Here is a 21,158-nt window from a genome sequence, read left to right as displayed (position 1 = left end):
TTCTCAAGGGGCTATGAGGAATACTAAATGAGATGATGGTGAAGCACGCTACCAAAGAATGCAAGGTATTCTGGGTTGAATGGCGCAGACTTTGACTAACACATGAAGACTGATACAGACCTCAGGCCCTTGAAAGTGATCCTACCTTGCTGACGGTTTGAGCAGAAACAAAAGCTGGGGATAAAATAAAATGAGGGTGGGGGTAAGGAGAAAAGGTTAAATTAGATAGGGGAAGGAGGAATGCAATCAATTGTTGTATGTGTTTCAGGGCAGGGGTGTTGATGGTAACATACAGTCCTAGAAGCATACCAAATACTAAGTGATATTCTATAATTCACATGCTTTGGTAAAGTGGCTAACATTTATTTTACATTTTATAAACTATGTTTTTTTTTTTCATATTTGTGGCCACGTTTCAGTTAAAGAGTTTTGTTATTCAGTGATACTTTTAGTCCTATTTTCCCATATAAATATCCCTTCACACCAGATTTCATTCCAAGGATGTTCAAGTGACCCATCATCAGTTCAGACACTGGCGTGTCCTCTGTGCTCTAGGCACAAGACAAAGATGAAGGTGTGGCTGAATTTAGATGTCATTACTTAATATAAATTTAAAATGAAATGTGCCACTTAATTTCAACCAACCATAGAAGGCAAAAGAGGAAAAGAGACTGAAAGATCTACCCAGACACCAACAGCAGCTGTCTCTGAGTAGTGGAATAAAGGATGACATTTTCTGTTTTACTTCTGTACAATGTTCATTCTGGACAACGACCAAATTTTCTACAATGACCCACTTGGTTTGGTTTAAATGTGGACACAAAAGAACCAGGTACGACCCTTGTAGCTGGGAGCTTTTGTTTGCTAACAGACTGGTTAGGAATTTACTGTAATGAGATTTTGCAGATGTACTTGTGGTGGAAAATGTTTAAGAATCTTTAGTTTAAAACAGACTTTGAACACAGGCATAAACCTCAGAAATAATCTAATGCAACATCCACTTTTTAAAGAGGCAGAAGTTAAGAGTCAGAGAATTGAAAGATTACACCTGGTAGCTCAGTTGGTAAAGAATCTGCCTGCAATGCAAGAGAATCTGGTTTGATTCCTGGGTCAGGAAGATCCCCTGGAGAAGGGATAGGCTACCCACTCCAGTATTCTTGGGCTTCCCTTGTGGCTTAGCCGGTAAAGAATCCGCCTGCAATGTGGGAGACCTGGGTTCAATCCTTGGGTTGGGAAGATGCCCTGGAGAAGGGAAAGGTTACCCACTCCAGTATTCTGGCATGAAGAATTCCATGGACTGTCTAGTCCACGGGGTTGCAAAGAGTTGGACATGACTGAGTGACTTTCACTTCACTAAGATCACACAACTTCAAGACTAAACCCAGGTGTCTTGACTGCCAACTCAGAGCTCCTTCCACAACACCATTTGACTGAATTATGCCTCTCTAAACCCCACCACAATTGAGTAGCATCTGTGGTATGTGAGGTGCATAGGAATACAAGGATGGAACAAACCTAGTCCCTTGGCCTCAGGGGAGGCAGTTTTAAAACACAAAATGACATGTGTTCTGCTTTCATTATAGAAACCCCTAGAAACTACTGGTGAAAGATTGCATCGGATTTTTTCTCCCCCAAAGTGGGCAGTTAACATTCTGATACCACTTATAAGCCATTAAGCCTCCATAATTTGGGAGGCGGTAAGGTAATGAGAGTTATAGTAAGTTAGCCAACAACCAATTATTCCTCACAACTCAACTGTGAATTTCACTTCCATTTGGCATTCCTACTGTCTTTCTCCAGTAACATGGCGCTCATCCCTTGGCAAGAAGAAGAAATACACTTACTTTTTCATTTGTAGTGGTTCAAAGAACCTGTGATTTAGTTCCAGATTTGAACCCTCCATGAAACCACTGCAGATATTTACCTTTCTCCTTTCATGACGTTCAGGTTTTTTCTATCTACAGAGCCTTCAAGGGCCAAGTCTGCCATCGCCCTCAATATAGCGCCAAGGCCCTGAAAACACACCGAAGCGCCCTTTCAGGGGGAGTCCTACGATGAACGGGGCTGACTGACACCCGGTACCTGAGACGTCCAGGGGAGTAGAGTTATCACTCCCTTCGACTCTCTGTTTATTCTTGCCGTCAAGACACCACTACCAACGCGGGGTCCTCCTTTCCTTTGGCAGACTAGACAGGCTTATTCTGAGAAAGGGACAGCTGAACGGGACCTGCGGGATAAGTGAGGGTCGGAGCTTGAGGGGTGGGCGTGCGAGTGCCAGACTCCCACCACAGACTGAACCTGGGGAGGAAAGAAACTGGCCCTCCAGCGCGCTGAAATAAACCACCACATCATTGACAAATGGAAAACCTTCGCAACAGCACTATTAACAACAGCAACCACTCACCTGCAAAAAGGCCACCAGTAGCAGCCGCTCCTCGGAAAACCGAACAGCCAGCGTCTCCCAGGGCTCATCACTGCGGCCCGGCATCGACTCTCTTTTCTAGCCCCCGAGCCAGAAGGGGCAGGTCCTAGAGCTCTGACTATTGGAGAGTCGAGTTGTCAATCATTCACACCCCCGCCCTACTCCCAGGAACAGGTCAAGGTCTTTTCCGTTTTTCAAATCCCCTGAGTAGAAAATGAGGCTCTGATTGGCTCTTTGAGGAGACGAGCACACTTCCGGACCAGTGAGGAGCTAGCTCTGACGCTAGTGGGCGGGCTTGTTCCGGCGGGGAAGTAGAAAAACAAAACCCGGCGCGTCGCCTGGGCAATGGGTAAACCTCGGGAACTCTTAGGCTGAGGTGCTTGAAATCTCTTAGGTTGAGGTGCTTGAAAGCGCTTACGCGTCGAAAAGGAACTATCTGCCAACCTAGTGAAGTGTCGACGGAATCTTGAAGTGATGAGGTGATGCCTCCCTTTACTCATGTGAAACTGCAGCTTGGGGATGAAGGTGGGCACTCCTCGCGGAGGAAAGCTCCTGCTTTCCTGGTGTTTTAAATCCTAAACGGTGATTAAAGTAAAAGCCTTTAAAGTGCCCGACATATGGGCAGTAACTGGCCCTCACTCTCTCCTAATACTTTTGTAGATTCCCCGTAGGCACTCAGGGACTTCCCTTGTGGCTCAGCTGGTAAAGAAGCCGCCCGCAATGCAGGAGACCTGGGTTCCATCCCTGGGCTGGGACAGTACCCTGGAGACGGGAATGGCAACCCATTCCAGTATTCTGGCCTGGAGAATTCCGTGGACAGTCCATGGGGTCGCAAAGAGTCGGGACACGACTGAGCGACTATCGCTTTCACTTAGGCAGTCCTCTTACACTGTTTTGGTTGGAGGTAGAAAAATGTTTCGTGGAAGGCACTTGAGAGCTTAGAGGACAGATGAAGGGAGCATGGAGTGAAATGACAGTTATAAATTTGGAGGCCGCAATTATTGAACAAGAAGAACCTATGAAAATACCCGAAGCTTAGCATGCTACTGCTAAATCGCTTCAGTCGTGTCCGACTCTGTGCGACCCCATAGAGGGCAGCCCACCAGGCTCCCCCGTCCCTGGGATTCTCCAGGCAAGAATACTGGAGTGGGTTGCCATTTCCTTCTCCAATGCATGAAAGTGAAAAGTCAAAGTGAAGTCGCTCAGTCGTGTCCGACTCTTAGCGACCTCATGGACTGCAGCCTACCAGGCTCCTCGGTCCATGGGATTTTCCAGGCAAGAGTACTGGAGTGGGGTGCCATTGCCTTCTCCAGAAGCTTAGCATAGGGCCCTGTAAACTTCTAAGTAAGCTTGAACCACCACACAAGCCTTTGAAGCATAACTGTCAGAGCTTTTAGGTGGGCAAGAAAGATAGTAAGGATTGGTGTGTTTGCCTGACCACATGGGAAATTTCCCTTCCTGTATTTCTGAAAGCTGTCCTTCCTAGTGTTCAGTGTCTTCTTTTTGAGTTTTTCCTATTTCATCCTCATAACAAGTCCAGTAGATATCCGACAGGCAACCAGATCCTCAGAATAATTAAACATACATTTGAAAAGGTAATTTCCACATTTTAAACTCTGTGATCCACTATATTGAATTAAGACCTTAGCATTTGTAGTTAGTTCTATTATCTCATTTATCCTTAGAGCATAACAGTTTCTCCTAGGATCTCAAAGAACAGATCCTTCTGGGAGAGCACAAATCCAAGGCTTGACAAATCTCAGCAAGGGGTTGATAACATCCAGGGATAGTTGAATTCAGCTTGTATTTGTCATTAACTAGAGGTCAGATCTAAGCAACTGGAGGAGGTGACTTCCAGTCCGGACTCCCAAGAATGTAGCTTCCAAATCCTATACTCTTACCCACTTCCTCTTCCTTTTCTCCACACCAGGTGGGGACAAAGTGAGGGGAAACTTTCCTACAGGTTGACATCAAAGCTCTCTAGAGTGCCCACCAATGGAGAATAAAGACAGCCATTCACAAATGTCTGTCTTATAGCATTTGACATTTAGGGATACTTACTCTGGACTTAAAGTCTATTTACTGTTGTTATGGATACCTGTGGAATGCTAGCTTGTCACACAGAATATTAACAACACCAAACATCACCTGCCTTTTAGAATCTCATTGTACAGGTGAGTAATCTGAAGATTAAGAGATTTATTCAGAATTACTTAGCTAGGTGAGGGCAGAGCCTAGACAAGGATCTGCACGTGCATGCTCAGTCCAACACGACTTTTCTCAACTCCATGGACTATAGCCCGCCAGGCTCCTCTGTCCAGGGGATTTTCTGGGCAAGAATACTGGAGTGACAAGGATCCAAGGTTGCTAATTCATGATTCTGGGAAAATGCTTCCTCTTCTGTTGCCTCTCCCCTTCTCCTAACACACACACACACACACACACAAAGCAATTAAAAAAAAAAAGTCAAGATTACTAAGTTGAAAATTTGCCAAGATCACTAATTTGAAAATTTGGGGCTTCCCTGGTTACTCAGTGGTAAAGAACCCACTTGCCAATGCAGAAAATGTGAGTTCGATCCCTGGGTCAGGAAGATCTCCTAGAAAAGGAAATGGCAACCTACTTCAGTATTCTTCCTGGGAAATCCCATGGACCAAGGAGCCTGGTAGGCTACAGTCCATGAGGTTGCAAAACAGTCGGACACAGCTTAGCAACTAAACAACAAAAATTTTGAAAATTTACTTCCATTAAGACCAGTCATGAGCATTTACTTCTGATATAATAAATAGTATAATGCTCAAAATTCTCCAAGCCAGGCTTCAGCAATATGTGAACCATGAACTTCCTGATGTTCAAGCTGGTTTTAGAAAAGGCAGAGGAACCAGAGATCAAATTGCCAACATCCACTGGATCATGGAAAAAGCAAGAGAGTTCCAGAAAAACATCTATTTCTGCTTTATTGACTATGCCAAAGCCTTTGACTGTGTGGATCACAATAAACTGTGGAAAATTCTGAAAGAGATGGGAATACCAGACCACCTGATCTGCCTCTTGAGAAATCTGTATGCAGGTCAGGAAGCAACAGTTAGAACTGGACATGGAACAACAGACTGGTTCCAAATAGGAAAAGGAGTTCGTCAAGGCTGTATCTTATCACCCTGCTTATTTAACTTCTATGCAGAGTACATCATGAGAAACGCTGGACTGGAAGAAACACAAGCTGGAATCAAGATTGCCGGGAGAAATATCAATAACCTCAGATATACAGATGACACCACCCTTATGGCAGAAAGTGAAGAGGAACTCAAAAGCCTCTTGATGAAAGTAAAAGTGGAGAGTAAAAAAGTTGGCTTAAGGCTCAACATTCAGAAAACTAAGATCATGGCATCCGGTCCCATCACTTCATGGGAAATAAATGGGGAAACGGTAGAAACAGTGTCAAACTTTATTTTTCTGGGCTCCAAAATCACTGCAGATGGTGACTGCAGCCATGAAATTAAAAGATGCTTACTCCTTGGAAGGAAAGTTATGACCAACCTAGATAGCATATTCAAAAGCAGAGACATTACTTTGCCAACAAAGGTCCGTCTAGTCAAGGCTATGGTTTTTCCAGTGGTCGTGTATGGATGTGAGAGTTGAACTGTGAAGAAAGCTGAGCACCGAAGAATTGATGCTTTTGAATTGTGGTGTTGGAGAAGACTCTTGAGAGTCCCTTGGACTGCAAGGAGATCCAACCAGTCCATCCTAAAGGAGATCGGTCCTGGGTGTTCATTGGAAGGACTGATGTTGAAGCTGAAACTCCAATACTTTGGCCACCTGATGCAAAGAGCTGACTCATTGGAAAAGACTCTTATGCTGGGAGGGATTGGGGGCAAGAGGAGAAGGGGACGACAGAGGATGAGATGGCTGGATGGCATCACTGACTCGATGGACGTGAGTCTGAGTGAACTCCGGGAGTTGGTGATGGACAGGGAGGCCTGGCGTACTGTGATTCATGGGGTCGCAAAGAGTCGGACACGACTGAGCGACTGATCTGATCTGATCTGATAGACAGTATGCAAATAACTCAATGTACCAGTTCACTACTTCAAACAACGTTTGGTGTTGTCTCAAATAAGAAATGAAAATGCAGTAAATTATTATAGCCATGTTGTCTTTCTTTCTGTTATGTGAGTATATCAAAAAGTCAATATTAGCACATATAGTACGTTAAGAATTAGTAGCAGAGTGTCTTATTCAGGACCTGAATAAAATACAATTTTATAGTAACCTACACACTGGGCCAAAATTATTTCACCACTATGTGAATGGAGCCACTACCTTTTACAGGTAGGGTTGAGCTGGTGCACCATTCATCAAATTCATTCAAGAACCTAGGCTCTTCTGCCTTAGCTCTCTCCTTTCTTCCAGAAGCTCCAAAGTATCTGGTCCTATATCCTCTGTACAGGTTTATCTTCTTAGCAATCTTACCACCATGATCTGGTTGTTTGCTGGTCTCCTGCCACACCCTGCCTTCTTCAAGATCAGATTACAAGCTGCTTCTCATCATCTGGGGTAACATACCCAAAATGTTTGGCTTCACCATTTTCCCAGTCAGTACACAACTCCTCTACTGAAGCCAAAAACTGGAAATGGCCTTTTGGATTAATCACAATTCTTATTTCCTTCTAATTTTTCCGCTATAAACCAATTATTTTAAAGTGGGGAATCTATAGTATATATACTGTTTCATGGCAATATTTACTTAATTCATTATGAACATCTCCCCATGTCATGAAGAACCTCAGAAAGGCCTTTGAAGCCATCTGTCCCTTCATTTCTCAAGTTAAATCATAGAATGCTCATCTCACAGAGTAGTGCAAAGAATGATGGAGGCCATTTTGAAACAGTTTTGCAATCTCCAAAGCACCTTACCTCTGCCACTTCCTCGCACTGGGAACTTAGGCACATTGTCTGACCTCTTTATCTGTGTCTTTATCTGTGAAATAGGGATAATACCTAATGGGCCATCATGAAAATTAGATGATGCAGGAGGCATCCAGCACAAATGAAGTGTTCAGTAAATGGTAGTTATTCTTAACAGCTATGCTGCTGCTGCTAAGTCGCTTCAGTCGTGTCCGACTCTGCGACCCCATAGACAGCAGCCCACTAGGCTCCTCTGTCCCTGGGATTCTCCAGGCAAGAATACTGGAGTGGGTTGCCATTTCCTTCTCCAATGCATGAAAGTGAAAAGTGAAAGTGAAGTCACTCAGTCGTGTCTGACTCTTAACGACCTCATGGACTGCAGCCTACCAGGCTCCTCCGTCCATGGGATTTTCCAGGCAAGAGTACTGGAGTGGGGTGCCATTGCCTTAGCAGTGATAAAATATATTTTAACTACTCACGCTGTATTCCTATTATACAAACTCAAGAAAGTCTGGGCCATATGCTTTCTTCCCCTTTCACACTGTCTACTCAAGTGGAGATCTGGCCTCCTGCAGAGGCTATAGGACAGGAATTTTCTTTGTTAATCTTGCTGCTAACCAGAGAGGTAACTGTCAAGATGTGAATGCTGAAGAGGGTACAAACCCCTTGTGTGGCCAGGAGCCTGTGGTATTAGGAAGTCTGAATTATATGTCTCAACTGGAGCATCATAGAGTGAACAAAGTGGTCATAATTTCTCCCTGTAGAGTTGTTTTTCAAATTCCATATCAGATTTACATATAATATTGTATGTTAAAAATATTATGTTCATTGTACAAGGCTTATAAAGGAAAAAATTTTGAACATCCATATTCCTACCACTTAGAATTTGTTAAAATCTTTAAATTTAACATGTTAAATTGTTAACAATTCTTATTTCCTTCTAATTTTTCCACTATAAACCAATTATTTTAAAGTGGGGAATCTATAGTATATATACTGTTTCATGGCAATATTAATTCATTATGAACATCTCCTCATGTCATTTAATAGTCTCTAATTACAATTCCATCATGTGACTACCTTTGGGTATTCCGTCTCACAGTTCAACCAGTCTCCTACTCTTGTGCGTTGAGGTTGTTTCAGTTACTTTCAAAGTTTCAGGGACTTAAACGGGCTGCTACTTTCCTTAAATAACAGGGTGCTCTGGGAATGTCTGTTGAAAAGAAGCTGATAAAGTTGCCAGGCATTTTTCTCTCTGTGCCCTGGCACTGCAGAGCTAAGAAAGCTGAAGCCAGGGAAGCCTGAAGGTTCCTGGAGGGTTGCCCCTTCAGCCCTGCCTCCCTCCCCTAAGTTTCCTATTCTTTAACCTGAAGAAAAGGTGTTGAGATGAGAGAAACTGGGGGAGTGATTGACTTGGGCTCCACTAATAAAACCTTACACAACTCCTGGCATATGTGTTTTCATTTTACAGATGGGGAAAGTAGGGCACAGAGAGAATCTATGCAAACCTGCTAATTAGAGCATCTGAGTTTGATTCCTGGACTTGGTTCTGAAATTTGAACTCTTCCCCACCAAGCTCCTACTTCTTCTAAAAACTGATGGCTATAACTTCATTCTTTTTTTTTTTTCCTGTGAGAAATGTGTTGTCAGTCTCCTAAGATTTATTGGTTATCTGCTCCCTTAAAAAAAAAATATTCCCTCCTGACTGTCCAAGAATTTCTTCTGCCTCTGAGTTTCCCAAGTTGGCTCCTTCTTTGCCTAAAGAATGTATCCTCATTCTTTGATGAAGAATCAGACAACTTACCTTTTTCCCACCCATATATTTGCTTGTTTTCTTACTGAAGCATTCTCACTATATATGTTGGGAAGTCAGACTCATAAAGGGAAGTTCTTTCAAGCTGCATCAGTTTAACAATATTGCATAGTTCCCTTAGCTTTGGGGAGTTATGAAGTATGACTGTATAGAGAGTAATAAGTCTTTTTCTTTGGTTTGGTTATAAACTGGTTCTGAAGGAAGTTCTAAAAGAGGCTTTACAAAATTGTTTAGAGCCATGCAGCATCATTAAAATGGGTGTATCACCTCCCAATATGACACTTTGAAGGCAGTAACACATATTTGGAAGTGTAATTTCTGGAATGTTTTGTTAAAGGCTGTATGCGTCATCAAATCACAGTTTTAACCAGGAAGACAACTTTTGGGGGACTTCCCTGGTGGTCCACTGGGTAGTACTCTGTGCTCCCAATGCAGAGGGCCCAGGTTCAGCCCCTCAGGGAACTTGATCCTGCATGCCTCAACTAAGAGTTCAAATGCTGCACTAAAGATCCTGCAAGCTGTCCCCATGCAGCTGAATAAATACTTTAAAAAAAAAAAAGATAGCTTTTTGCATCCCCCACCCCCACCCCGCCACACATATTATAGCAGTACCCTAACCCAAGCTACCATCGCCTCATGGCTGGATTTTATCAGTAACAAATCTCCCGGAATCCACTTTTGCTCCTTTTTAGCTAGACAGGGTGAGCTTTGTCATTGTGGTACAGCTAATCCCCTCCTTCCCCCAGCTTGAAACACCACAGCAGCTTCCCACTGTTCCTAATACTGGCCTTTCTTCTCCCCTATGGCCATTAGACCTTGCACGAGCATTTTCCCAACCTAGAATGCTCTTCCTTTACAGGTAGTTAAAGCGCAGAAGACGAATCCAAGTTTCATAATTCCCAGGCTGAATCTCTAACGTAAGTGTGTTCCTGGGGATTTGTTGTTATCCAGCTGGGGGAATATATGATTTGGAGGTTCAAAGGAAATTCAGTAGCACAGTGGGTAAGAGTGTGGGCTTTAGGGTCAGTCTGCCTGGATTCCAGTCCTGGTTCTATCCTGTACTAACCACATGATATTGGGCAAATTTTTTTTTTTAAACACCCTTGCTTTATTTCTTCTGTTATATAATGGGCCACTATAAGGGTATCTTGGAGGAGGGCATAGCAACCCACTCCTGTATTCCCTGGAGAATCCCATGGACAGAGGAGCCTTGGCTGGCTACAGTCCATGGGGTCACAAAGAGTCAGACACAACTGAAGCAACTTAGCACGCACGTACAAGGGTATCTACCTCATAAAGTTATACTATTTAAATAAGTTAATACATGGAAAGAACTCAGTAAATTTTTTAAAGTCTCAACAATAAATGAAGGCCCCAATATAATTCCTTATGTGGAAGGTAAAATCAACATTGCTAATTTTCTCTTGTTTTCTTCTGGAGAAAAACAGATACAGCAAGCAACTGGGAGGCCTTCCCAGGGCAGCCAAAGGCTGGTCCTAGCAGATAAGGCTTCAGGGGCTGCACTATGTAGGGAAAGACATGTGATGACTTAGTCAAAACAGGTGCCAGGCCACAGATACCAGTGAACTGAGATAATATGAAGCCTAAAAGGGGTTAAGAAATACACAAGGAAAAAAAAGAAATTTAAAAAATCACAACAGCAGGCAAAAAGATAATATATTTACAGATGAAATCAGTTTCAGCTTCTCAACTAAGCCCCATCATGTAAAATATCTTCTACTTACGTGATAAACATTTTGGAGGCTATCTGAGGTCCCAGAACTTCTTACCAGAATGTTCTCTGGCAGCTTTGAGATCCATCATTTCTAGCTACTTCTAGGTACTATTTTGTATCTACAGGAGAGAAGCTACTCTCCTGTTTATTACTCTCCTATTTCTCTCTACTTACTGTGGATCTGAGACTTCAACTTGAGTGAGACAAAGCTCTTTGTATCCCCCATTTAATGACTCACAGAGTCTTTATTAATTAAATTTAGAAAATAGTTTGACTGGCTTCACTTACTAGTGAGTTTTCAAGTAAAGAATAATGAGAATACAGGATTTGTTATGAGTTTGGTAACCATGAGTGAGTTCCAGCCACTTGTTGACCTCCTTATGCCCATTGAATCTCCTGACTAGTCTCTGCCACCATCTCTCTGTGAGGTCAGATAAGAAGAGGGAATAGGTAAATCACCTGTTGTAGGCCACAGGATGTAAAAATTAGCAAGAAAAGCTATCCTCGTATGTGGTGTTCCGTAGACTATTATCAGACTTATGAGTTATGGCAAAGGCTCTACCACTTGATGGTTCTTGGAGAGATGATGTGCTGAAACTCGGGTGGTTGTGAGCCATGGTCACTCAGTGACAGCTGAGGTGAACTATAATGCCAAATGACCTAGTTTCTTCACCTTTGAAATGTTAAGCAAGTGTATAAAGGCCAGGCGTCTATAGCTTGCTAAAACTTCCCTTGAAAATTATTTTTAGGACCAGTAGGGAAAAAAAGCAAGAGACTTCCAGAAAAATATCTATTTTTGCTTTATTGACTTTGCCAAAGCCTTTGACTGTGTGGATCACAATAAACTGTGGAAAATTCTGAAAGAGATAGGAATACCAGACCACCTGACCTGCCTCTTGCAAAATCTGTATGCAGGTCAGGAAGCAACAGTTAGAACTGGACATGGAACAACAGACTGGTTCCAGATAGGAAAAGGAGTATGTCAAGGCTGTATATTGTCACCCTGCTTATTTAACTTCTATGCAGAGTACATCATGAGAAACTCTGGGCTGAAAGAAGCACAAGCTGGAATCAGGATTACCGGGAGAAATATCAATAACCTCAGATATGCAGATGACACCACCCTTATGGCAGAAAGTGAAGAGGAACTCAAAAGCCTCTTGATGAAAGTGAAAGAGGAGAGTAAAAAAGTTGGCTTAAAGCTCAACATTCAGAAAACTAAGATCATGGCATCTGGTCCCATTGCTTCATGGGAAATAGATGGGGAAATAGTGTCAGACTTTATTTTTTGAGGCCCCAAAATCACTGCAGATAGTGATTGCAGCCATGGAATTAAAAGATGCTTACTCCTTGGAAGGAAAGTTATGACCAACCTAGATAGCATATTCAAAAGCAGAGATATTACTTTGCCAACAAAGGTCTGTCTAGTCAAGGCTATGGTTTTTCCAGTGGTCATGTATGGATGTGAGAGTTGGACTGTGAAGAAAGCTGAGCACCGAAGAACTGATGCATTTGAACTGTGGTGTTGGAGAAGACTCTTGAGAGTCCCATGGACTGCAAGGAGATCCAACCAGTCCATCCTAAAGGAGATTGTCCTGGGTGTTCATTGGAAGGAATGATGCTGAATCTGAAACTCCAGTACTTTGGCCACCTCATGCGAAGAGTTGACTCATTGGGAAAGACCCTGATGCTGGGAGGGATTGGGGGCAGGAGGAGAAGGGGACAACAGAGGATGAAATGGCTGGATGGCATCACCGACTCAATGGACATGAGTTTGGGTAAACTCCAGGAGTTGGTGATGGACAGGGAAGCCTGGCATGCTATGATTTATTGGGTCGCAAGGAGTCGGACATGACTGAGTGACTGAACTAAACTGAGGGAAAAAAAAACCTGTGTTCTCAGATCCAACCATATTAGGCAGGATATTAATAACAGGCCAACTTTTAACAAAATATTATGGTAGATGATTCATTTTTTTATCCAAAAATCATAAGTGTGTGTGTATGTATATACATTCCTCTTTGCCTAAAAACATTTAATTTCTTTATGCTTTGTTTTTCTGCCTTCTCTAAAATGGGTGAGAAAGAAGAACAAAAATAGGAAAGGAAGGAGAAAACAAGTGAAACCATCAGAAATACACAGGATCTGGTCTTAAACAGCAAATCAAACTAAAAAGTAACCAATTAGTCATTGAATGTCACCTAGTGTTTAAGAGATTGTATTAAGACATTGTTGAATTGAAGTGAAGTGCAAGTCACTCAGTCGTGTCCGACTCTTTGCGACCCCACGGACCATACAGTCCATGGAATTCTCCAGACCAGAATACTGGAGTGGGTAGCCTATCCCTTCTTCAGGGGATCTTCCCAACCCAGAGACTGAACCCAGGTTTCCTGCATTGCAGGCAGATTCTTTACCAGCTGAGCTACCAGGGAAACCCAAGAAGTTCTTAAACTTCCTAATTTTGAAGTTTTGAAGAAAGAGAATTAACAGTATTTTTAGTACTGACCATAAACTGCACCAGGAGCAAGAGAAATAAAGTGAAACATAGTCCTTGTCCTCAAGGAGCATGGCCCAGTAAGACAGAACTCATGAACTATGAATTACAGTCCAACAAATGCAAGTGCAATTATTGACGACTCAAGGTGTTTTGGTGGGTGGGGGAGGGGGAGTTCTTAAATGTGTGAGGGGAGGGGTTAGGGGTGAGAAGAGTTGATGGGATGTGAGAAATTTAAATACACAGGAGAAGAGGTAAAGTGAGCAGTGTTAAAAAAAATTGAGTAGACTTCTAGCCAGAATCCAAAACTGGATTGTGGAGATAGTTTCACAATTGTATTAAACTCACTGAAACTCATTTGGATTATATGCTAAAAATGGCTGAATTTTATGATATATATTTTTTTTTCTTAAGAACATTGGCTTTAGAAACAGATACCTGTGGACAGATTCCTGGCTCTGTAATTTACTAGCTGTGTGATCTTGGTCAAGTTAGTTAACCTCAATGTGAAGGAGGAATGATGATCTACTCTCTCTAGCTCAGGGTTGTTGCAAAGATTACATGGGATGGAGTATGTAAAGCTCCTGCTACATTATTATGCTCAGTATGAAATATTCCCTCTCACTGGGATGCTTAATGAAAGTTCGTATGTGCGGTCTACTAAACACCTCTCTTTGCTCTATTTTTCAAATGGTTTGGCAGCAGCTATAGCTTCTTTTGACTTCCTTTCAGTAGAATTTGAATATGAAACCCCCTCCTGAAACAGGAGAGAAGGGGACAGAGCACAACCTTTTAAAAAAAAAAAACGCCATAGGGACTTCCTTGTGGTCCAGTGGTTAAGACTCTGTGCTGCCAATGCAGGGGGCATGGATTCAATCCTTAGTCAAGGAACTAAGATTTCACATGCCCCAGTTCAGTTCAGTTCAGTCGCTCAGTCGTGTCCAACTCTTTGCAACCCCATGAATCGCAGCACACCAGGCCTCCCTGTCCATCACAAACTCCTGGAGTTCACTCAGACTCACGTCCATCGAGTCAGTGATGCCATCCAGCCATCTCATCCTCTGCCATCCCCTTCTCCTCCTGCCCCCAATCCCTCCCAGCATCAGAGTCTTTTCCAATGAGTCAACTCTTCGCATGAGGTGGCCAAAGTACTGGAGTTTCAGCTTCAGCATCATTCCTTCCAAAGAAATCCCAGGGCTGATCTCCTTCAGAATGGACTGGTTGGATCTCCTTGCAGTCCAAGGGACTCTCAAGAGTCTTCTCCAACACCACAGTTCAAAAGCATCAATTCTCCGGTGATCAGCCTTCTTCACAGTCCAACTCTCACATCCATACATGACCACAGGAAAAACCATAGCCTTGACTAGACGGACCTTTGTTGGCAAAGTAATGTCTCTGCTTTTGAATATGCTATCTGGGTTGGTCATAACTTTTCTTCCAAGGAGTAAGCGTCTTTTAATTTCATGGCTGCAGTCACCATCTGCAGTGATTTTGGAGTCCCCCAAAATAAAGTGTGACACTGTTTCCACTGTTTCCCCATCATTTCCCATGAAGTGATGGGATCGGATGCCATGATCTTCATTTTCTGAATGTTGAGCTTTAAGCCAACTTTTTCACTCTCCACTTTCACTTTCATCAAGAGGCTTTTGAGTTCCTCTTCACTTTCTGCCATAAGGGTGGTGTCATCTGCACATCTGAGGTTATTGATATTTCTCCCGGCAATCTTGATTTCAGCTTGTGTTTCTTCCAGTCTAGCGTTTCTCATGATGTACTCTGCATGTAAGTTAAATAAGCAGGGTGATAAGATACAGCCTTGACATCCTCCTTTTCCTATTTGGAACCAGTCTGTTGTTCCATGTCCAGTTCTAACTGTTGCTTCCTGACCTGCATACAGATTTCTCAAGAGGCAGATCAGGTGGTCTGGTATTCCCATCTCTTTCAGAATTTTCCACAGTTTACTGTGATCCACACAGTCAAAGGCTTTGGCATAGTCAATAAAGCAGAAATAGATGTTTTTCTGGAACTCTCTTGCTTTTTCCATGATCCAGTGGATGTTGGCAATTTGATCTCTGGTTCCTCTGCCTTTTCTAAAACCAGCTTGAACATCAGGAAGTTCACAGTTCACATATTGCTGAAGCCTGGCTTGGAGAATTTTGAGCATTACTTTACTAGCATGTGAGATGAGTGCAATTGTGCAGTAGTTTGAGCATCCTTTGGCATTGCCTTTCTTTGGGATTGGAATGAAAACTGACCTTTTCCAGTCCTGTGGCCACTGCTGACTTTTCCAAATTTGCTGGCATATTGAGTGCAGCACTTTCACAGCATCATCTTTCAGGATTTGAAATAGCTCAACTGGAATTCCGTCACCTCCACTAGCTTTGTTTGTAGTGATGCTTCCTAAGGCCCACGTAACTTCCCATTCCAGGATGTCTGGCTGTAGGTGAGTGATCACACCATCGAGATTATCTGGGTCGTGAAGATCTTTTTTGTACAGTTCTTCTGTGTATTCTTGCCACCCCTTCTTAATATCTTCTGCTTCTGTTAGGTCCATACCATTTCTGTCCTTTATCGAGCCCATCTTTGCTTGAAATGTTCCCTTGGTATCTCTAATTTTCTTCAAGAGATCTCTAGTCTTTCCCATTCTGTTGTTTTCCTCTATTTCTTTGCATTGATCGCTGAGGAAGGCTTTCTTATCTCTCCTTGCTATTCTTTGGAACTCTGCATTCAGATGCTTATATCTTTCCTTTTCTCCTTTGCTTTTCGCTTCTCTTCTTTTCACAGCTATTTGTAAGGTTTCCCCAGCCATTTTGCTTTTTTGCATTTCTTTTCCATGGGGATGGTCTTGATCCCTGTCTCCTGTACAATGTCACGAACCTCATTCCATAGTTCATCAGGCACTCTATCTATCAGATCTAGGACCTTAAATCTATTTCTCACGTCCACTGTATAATCATAAGGGATTTGATTTAGGTCATACCTGAATGGTCTAGTGGTTTTCCCTACTTTCTTCAATTTCAGTCTGAATTTGGCAATAAGGGGTTCATGATCTGAGCCACAATCAACTCCTGGTCTCGTTTTTGTCAACTGTATAGAGCTTCTCCATCTTTGGCTGCAAAGAATATAATCAATCTGATTTCGGTGTTGACCATCTGGTGATGTCCATGTGTAGAGTCTTCTCTTGTGTTGTTGGAAGAGGGTGTTTGCTATGACCAGTGAATTCTCTTGGCAAAACTCTAGAAGTCTTTGCCCTGCTTCATTCCATATTCCAAGGCCAAATTTGCCTGTTACTCCAGGTGTTTCTTGACTTCCTACTTTTGCATTCCAGTCCCCTATAATGAAAAAGACATCTTTTTTGGGTGTTAGTTCTAAAAGGTCTTGTAGGTCTTCATAGAACCGTTCAACTTCAGCTTCTTCAGCGTTACTGGTTGGGGCATAGGCTTGGATTACTGTGATATTGAATGATTTGCCTTGGAAATGAACAGATATCATTCTGTCGTTTTTGAGATTGCATCCAAGTACTGCATTTCTGCACTCTCGGCCGCTGCCCCTGACCTCGGACGTGGGGTAACTCCTCTTGGCCGCCGCCCTTCGGGCATGGGGTCCTCAGGCAATGCCAAAGAATTCTCAAACTACAGCACAATTGCACTCATCTCACATGCTAGTAAAGTAATGCTCAAAATTCTCCAAGCCAGGCTTCAGCAATACATGAACTATGAACTTCCTGATGTTCAAGCTGGTTTTAGAAAAGGCAGAGGAACCAGAGATCAAAATGCCAACATCCGCTGGATCATGGAAAAAGCAAGAGAGTTCCAGAAAAACATCTATTTCTGCTTTATTGACTATGCCAAAGCCTTTGACTGTGTGGATCACAATAAACTGTGGAAAATTCTGAACTGGACATGGAACAACAGACTGGTTCCAAACAGGAAAAGGAGGACGTCAAGGCTGTATCTTATCATCCTGCTTATTTAACTTACATGCAGAGTACATCATGAGAAATGCTGGACTGGAAGAAACACAAGCTGAAATCAAGATTGCCGGGAGAAATATCAATAACCTCAGATGTGCAGATGACACCACCCTTATGGCAGAAAGTGAAGAGGAACTCAAAAGCCTCTTGATGAAAGTGAAAGTGGAGAGTGAAAAAGTTGGCTTAAAGCTCAACATTCAGAAAATGAAGATCATGGCATCCGGTCCCATCACTTCATGGGAAATGATGGGGAAACAGTGGAAACAGTGTCACACTTTATTTTGGGGGACTCCAAAATCACCGCAGATGGTGACTGCAGCCATGAAATTAAAAGATGCTTACTCCTTGGAAGGAAAATTATGACCAACCCAGATAGCATATTCAAAAGCAGAGAACATTACATTGCCAACAAAGGTCCGTCTAGTCAAGGCTATGGTTTTTCCTGTGGTCATGTATGGATGTGAGAGTTGGACTGTGAAGAAGGCTGATCGCCGGAGAATTGATGCCTTTGACCTGTGGTGTTGGAGAAGACTCTTGAGAGTCCCTTGGACTGCAAGGAGATCCAACCAGTCCATTCTGAAGGAGATCCGCCCTTGGATTTCTTTGGAGGGAATGATGCTGAAGCTGAAACTCCAGTACTTTGGCCACCTCATGCGAAGAGTTGACTCATTGGAAAAGACTCTGATGCTGGGAGGGATTGGGGGCAGGAGGAGAAGGGGATGGCAGAGGATGAGATGGCTGGATGACATCACTGACTCGATGGACGTGAGTCTGAGTGAACTCCGGGAGTTTGTGATGGACAGGGAGGCCTGGCGTGCTGCGATTCATGGGGTCGCTAGGAGTCGGACATGACTGAGTGACTGATCTGATCTGATGGGGTTCTCAAGGCAAGAATACTTTAGTGGTTTACCATTCCCTTCTCCAGTGGACCACATTCTGTCAGATCTCTCCACCATGATCCGCCCATCTTGGGTTGCCCCATGGGCATGGCTTAGTTTCATTGAATTAGACAAGGCTGTCGTCCTATTGTGATTAGATTGACTAGTTTTCTGTGAGTATGGTTTCAGTGTGTCTGTCCTCTGATGCTCTCTTGCAACACCTACCATCTTACTTGGCTTTCTCTTACCTTAGGCGTGGGGTATCTCTTCACGGCTGCTCCAGCAAAGCGCAGCCACTGCTCTTTACCTTGGACCAGGGGTATCTCCTCACCGCCGCCCTTCCTGACCTTCAATGTGGGATAGCTTCTCTAGGCCCTCTTGCGCCTGTGCAGCCACCGCTCCTTGGAAGTGTGGTTGGTCCTCCCGGCCGCTGCCCCTGGCCTCGGGCGTGGGGATGTGCAACCAAAAATAAATAATGTTAAAAAAAAAAAAAAGAATTATATAGCCTGATGACTAGAACCAAATGGCTCCAAGATGGCAGATGAATTGTCTTCCACTAGACTTGAACCTCAGTATACAATCATTGTTACATATCAGCAAACTAAATGACATACCCACAGGTGCAAGGACAATGTCAAAGCAGACCACAAGGGTCAAAAAGGGTGTGGTGGCCCAATTCCTGGAAATCTCCACCCTCTTTTCCAAATAGCTGAAATATTCCTCCCACACATTAGCCTATAAAATTACTCACTCCTACAAAAACTGACAACCCCATACCCTGGGGCTGCTCTCACCTTCTGAGATGGCCTGCATTCTGTGGAGTGTGTTTCTCTCTAAACAATTTGGCTTCTTACCTATAACTTTGTCTCTCCCTGAATTTTTCCTATAAATGAGACCTCAAGAACCTGAGCTTCATTAAGTCCTGGAACCAGGTGTGTGATCACAATTAAAGGACTGTAGGTTCAAGTCCCAGTCTGAGTTACATGGTTTCGCCCCTCCCCCAATATTCTCCCATTTCTCTTCTTGCATTGCTTGCTAAGCACCTTCACCAAGCGTGTTACCCGTACTTCCAATGGTATTTCTCCATGCCTTTGCACATGCTGCGCTTTCCACCTGCGGTGTGTTTATTACCTCCTTCACTTAACTAACCCTTAATCATTCTTTTAGTTTTTAGAATTTTTAAATTATGTAATATTTCAAACATACAGATGTTGGGATCTCCTACTTCCCCAATCCTGTCTCTTATTAGAGGCTCTCTTCTTGTCTGTGAGGTCAAGCCACAGCTTGCCACCCATGTGGGGATAGGAATAGCCATCATCATAGGTGGCAAAAGATAAAATGCTCACCACTGGCCAACCCCGGCCTCCCCAGGCCCAGAAGGTGACACTTGCTTCCAGAGATGGGGCAGAGGTGGTGGTATTTTATGACAATACATTTTGAAAATACAGATTAAATGAAAAAGTATATAAAAACTACATAAGTTACTAAAATTGACTCAAGAAGAAACAGAAGACCTGAATCATTCCATAATCAATAAAGGAATGGAATCTACAGTATAAAATCTTCCCCTACCAAAATCACTGACCTGGAACATTCTGTAGCTGAGGATTGCAGGAAATGCTTATTCCTAGTGCTTGATATTTGCTACCATGTGGAAGGAACTGTGTTGGCCTAACATAGCTGGCATCTGTCTAGCTCTCAAGGTTACTTACCTTCAGGGGAAAGGGGAAAAACTGCCTCATTAGTAAATATAGGAGAATAAGCTTGAGTTCACCTGACCTCTACCTCCTTTAATTGGCTTGTTTCAGACAGAAAGTGCATGAGTGACCTTATTTATAAAGGCGCTGCCCTTCCTGGATAGATCTTAGGTTATGGTGCTGCCTATCTAGGTGGATAGTCAGTCTGTCTAGGTTTGGGGATGGTATTAAGAAGCTTGCTGCTGCTAAGTTGCTTCAGTCGTGTCCGACTCTGTGCAACCCCATAGACGACAGCCCACCAGGCTTCCCCGTCCCTGGGATTCTCCAGGCAAGAACACTGGAGTGGGTTGCCATTTCCTTCTCCAATTAAGAAGCTTACTGTTGCCTTATTCATACTTGAGCCACATTATCTAACAACTTTTTCAAGCATTGTTGTTATTCAGTCATTAATTCATATCCGACTCTTTGTGACTCCATAGACTGCAGCATGCCAGGCTTCCCTGTCCTTCACTATCTCCCAGAGTTTGCTCAAACTCGTGTCCATTGAGTCAGTGATGCTATATAACCATCTCATCCTCTGCCACCCCCTTCTTTTTTTGCCTTCAATCTTTCCCAGCATCAGTGCCTTTTCCAATGAGTCAGCTCTTCACATGAAGTGACCAAAGTATTGGAGGTTCAGCATCAGTCCTTCCAGTGAATATTCAGAACTGATCTCCTTCAGAATGGACTGGTTGGATCTCCTTGCAGTCCAAGGGACTCTCAAGAGTCTTCTCCAACACCACAGTTCAAAAGCATCAATTCTTCAGCACTCAGCCTTCTTTATGGTCTAGCTCTCACATCCATACATGACTACTGGAAAAACCATAGCTTTGAACATATGGACCTTTGTCGACAAGTGATGTCTCTGCTTTTTAATACACTGTCTAGGTTGGTTGTAGTTTTTCTTCCAAGGATCAAGTATCTTTTAATTTCATGGCTGTAGTCACCATCCACAGTGAATTTTTAGTCCAAGAAAATCCACTTTTCCCCCTTCTACTTGCCATGAAGTGATAGGACCAGATGCCATGATCTTCATTTTTTGAATGTTGAGTTTTAAGCCAGCTTTTTCACTCTCTCACACTCATCACAAGGCTCTTAATCAAGCATACAGATGATATTCTGTTTCTACCTTTATTTTCATACACCTGTTTCATACACCTACATCTATTTCTTTTCACAGTTCAGTTCAGTTCAGCCACTCGGTC

General features: G+C 43.1%; 1 protein-coding gene across 1 annotated transcript in view; it reads right to left on the bottom strand.

Annotated features, from left to right (window-relative positions):
• Positions 1-2,557, bottom strand: part of BPGM (bisphosphoglycerate mutase) — a 33,319-nt gene extending 30,762 nt beyond the window's left edge. Inside the window, exon 1 of the mRNA XM_005911173.3 lies at positions 2,405-2,557. The gene's annotated coding sequence lies outside the window, so the exon portion shown is untranslated. The remainder of the gene's footprint in view (positions 1-2,404) is intronic.
• Positions 2,558-21,158: the final 18,601 nt, after the last annotated feature.

This window comes from Bos mutus, chromosome 4 (genome assembly GCF_027580195.1).
Source record: "Bos mutus isolate GX-2022 chromosome 4, NWIPB_WYAK_1.1, whole genome shotgun sequence".
In the NCBI taxonomy this organism is placed as follows: Eukaryota; Metazoa; Chordata; class Mammalia; order Artiodactyla; family Bovidae; genus Bos; species Bos mutus.
The sequence above is the reverse complement of the archived record's forward strand: the minus strand, read 5'-3'. Positions and strand labels throughout refer to the sequence as shown.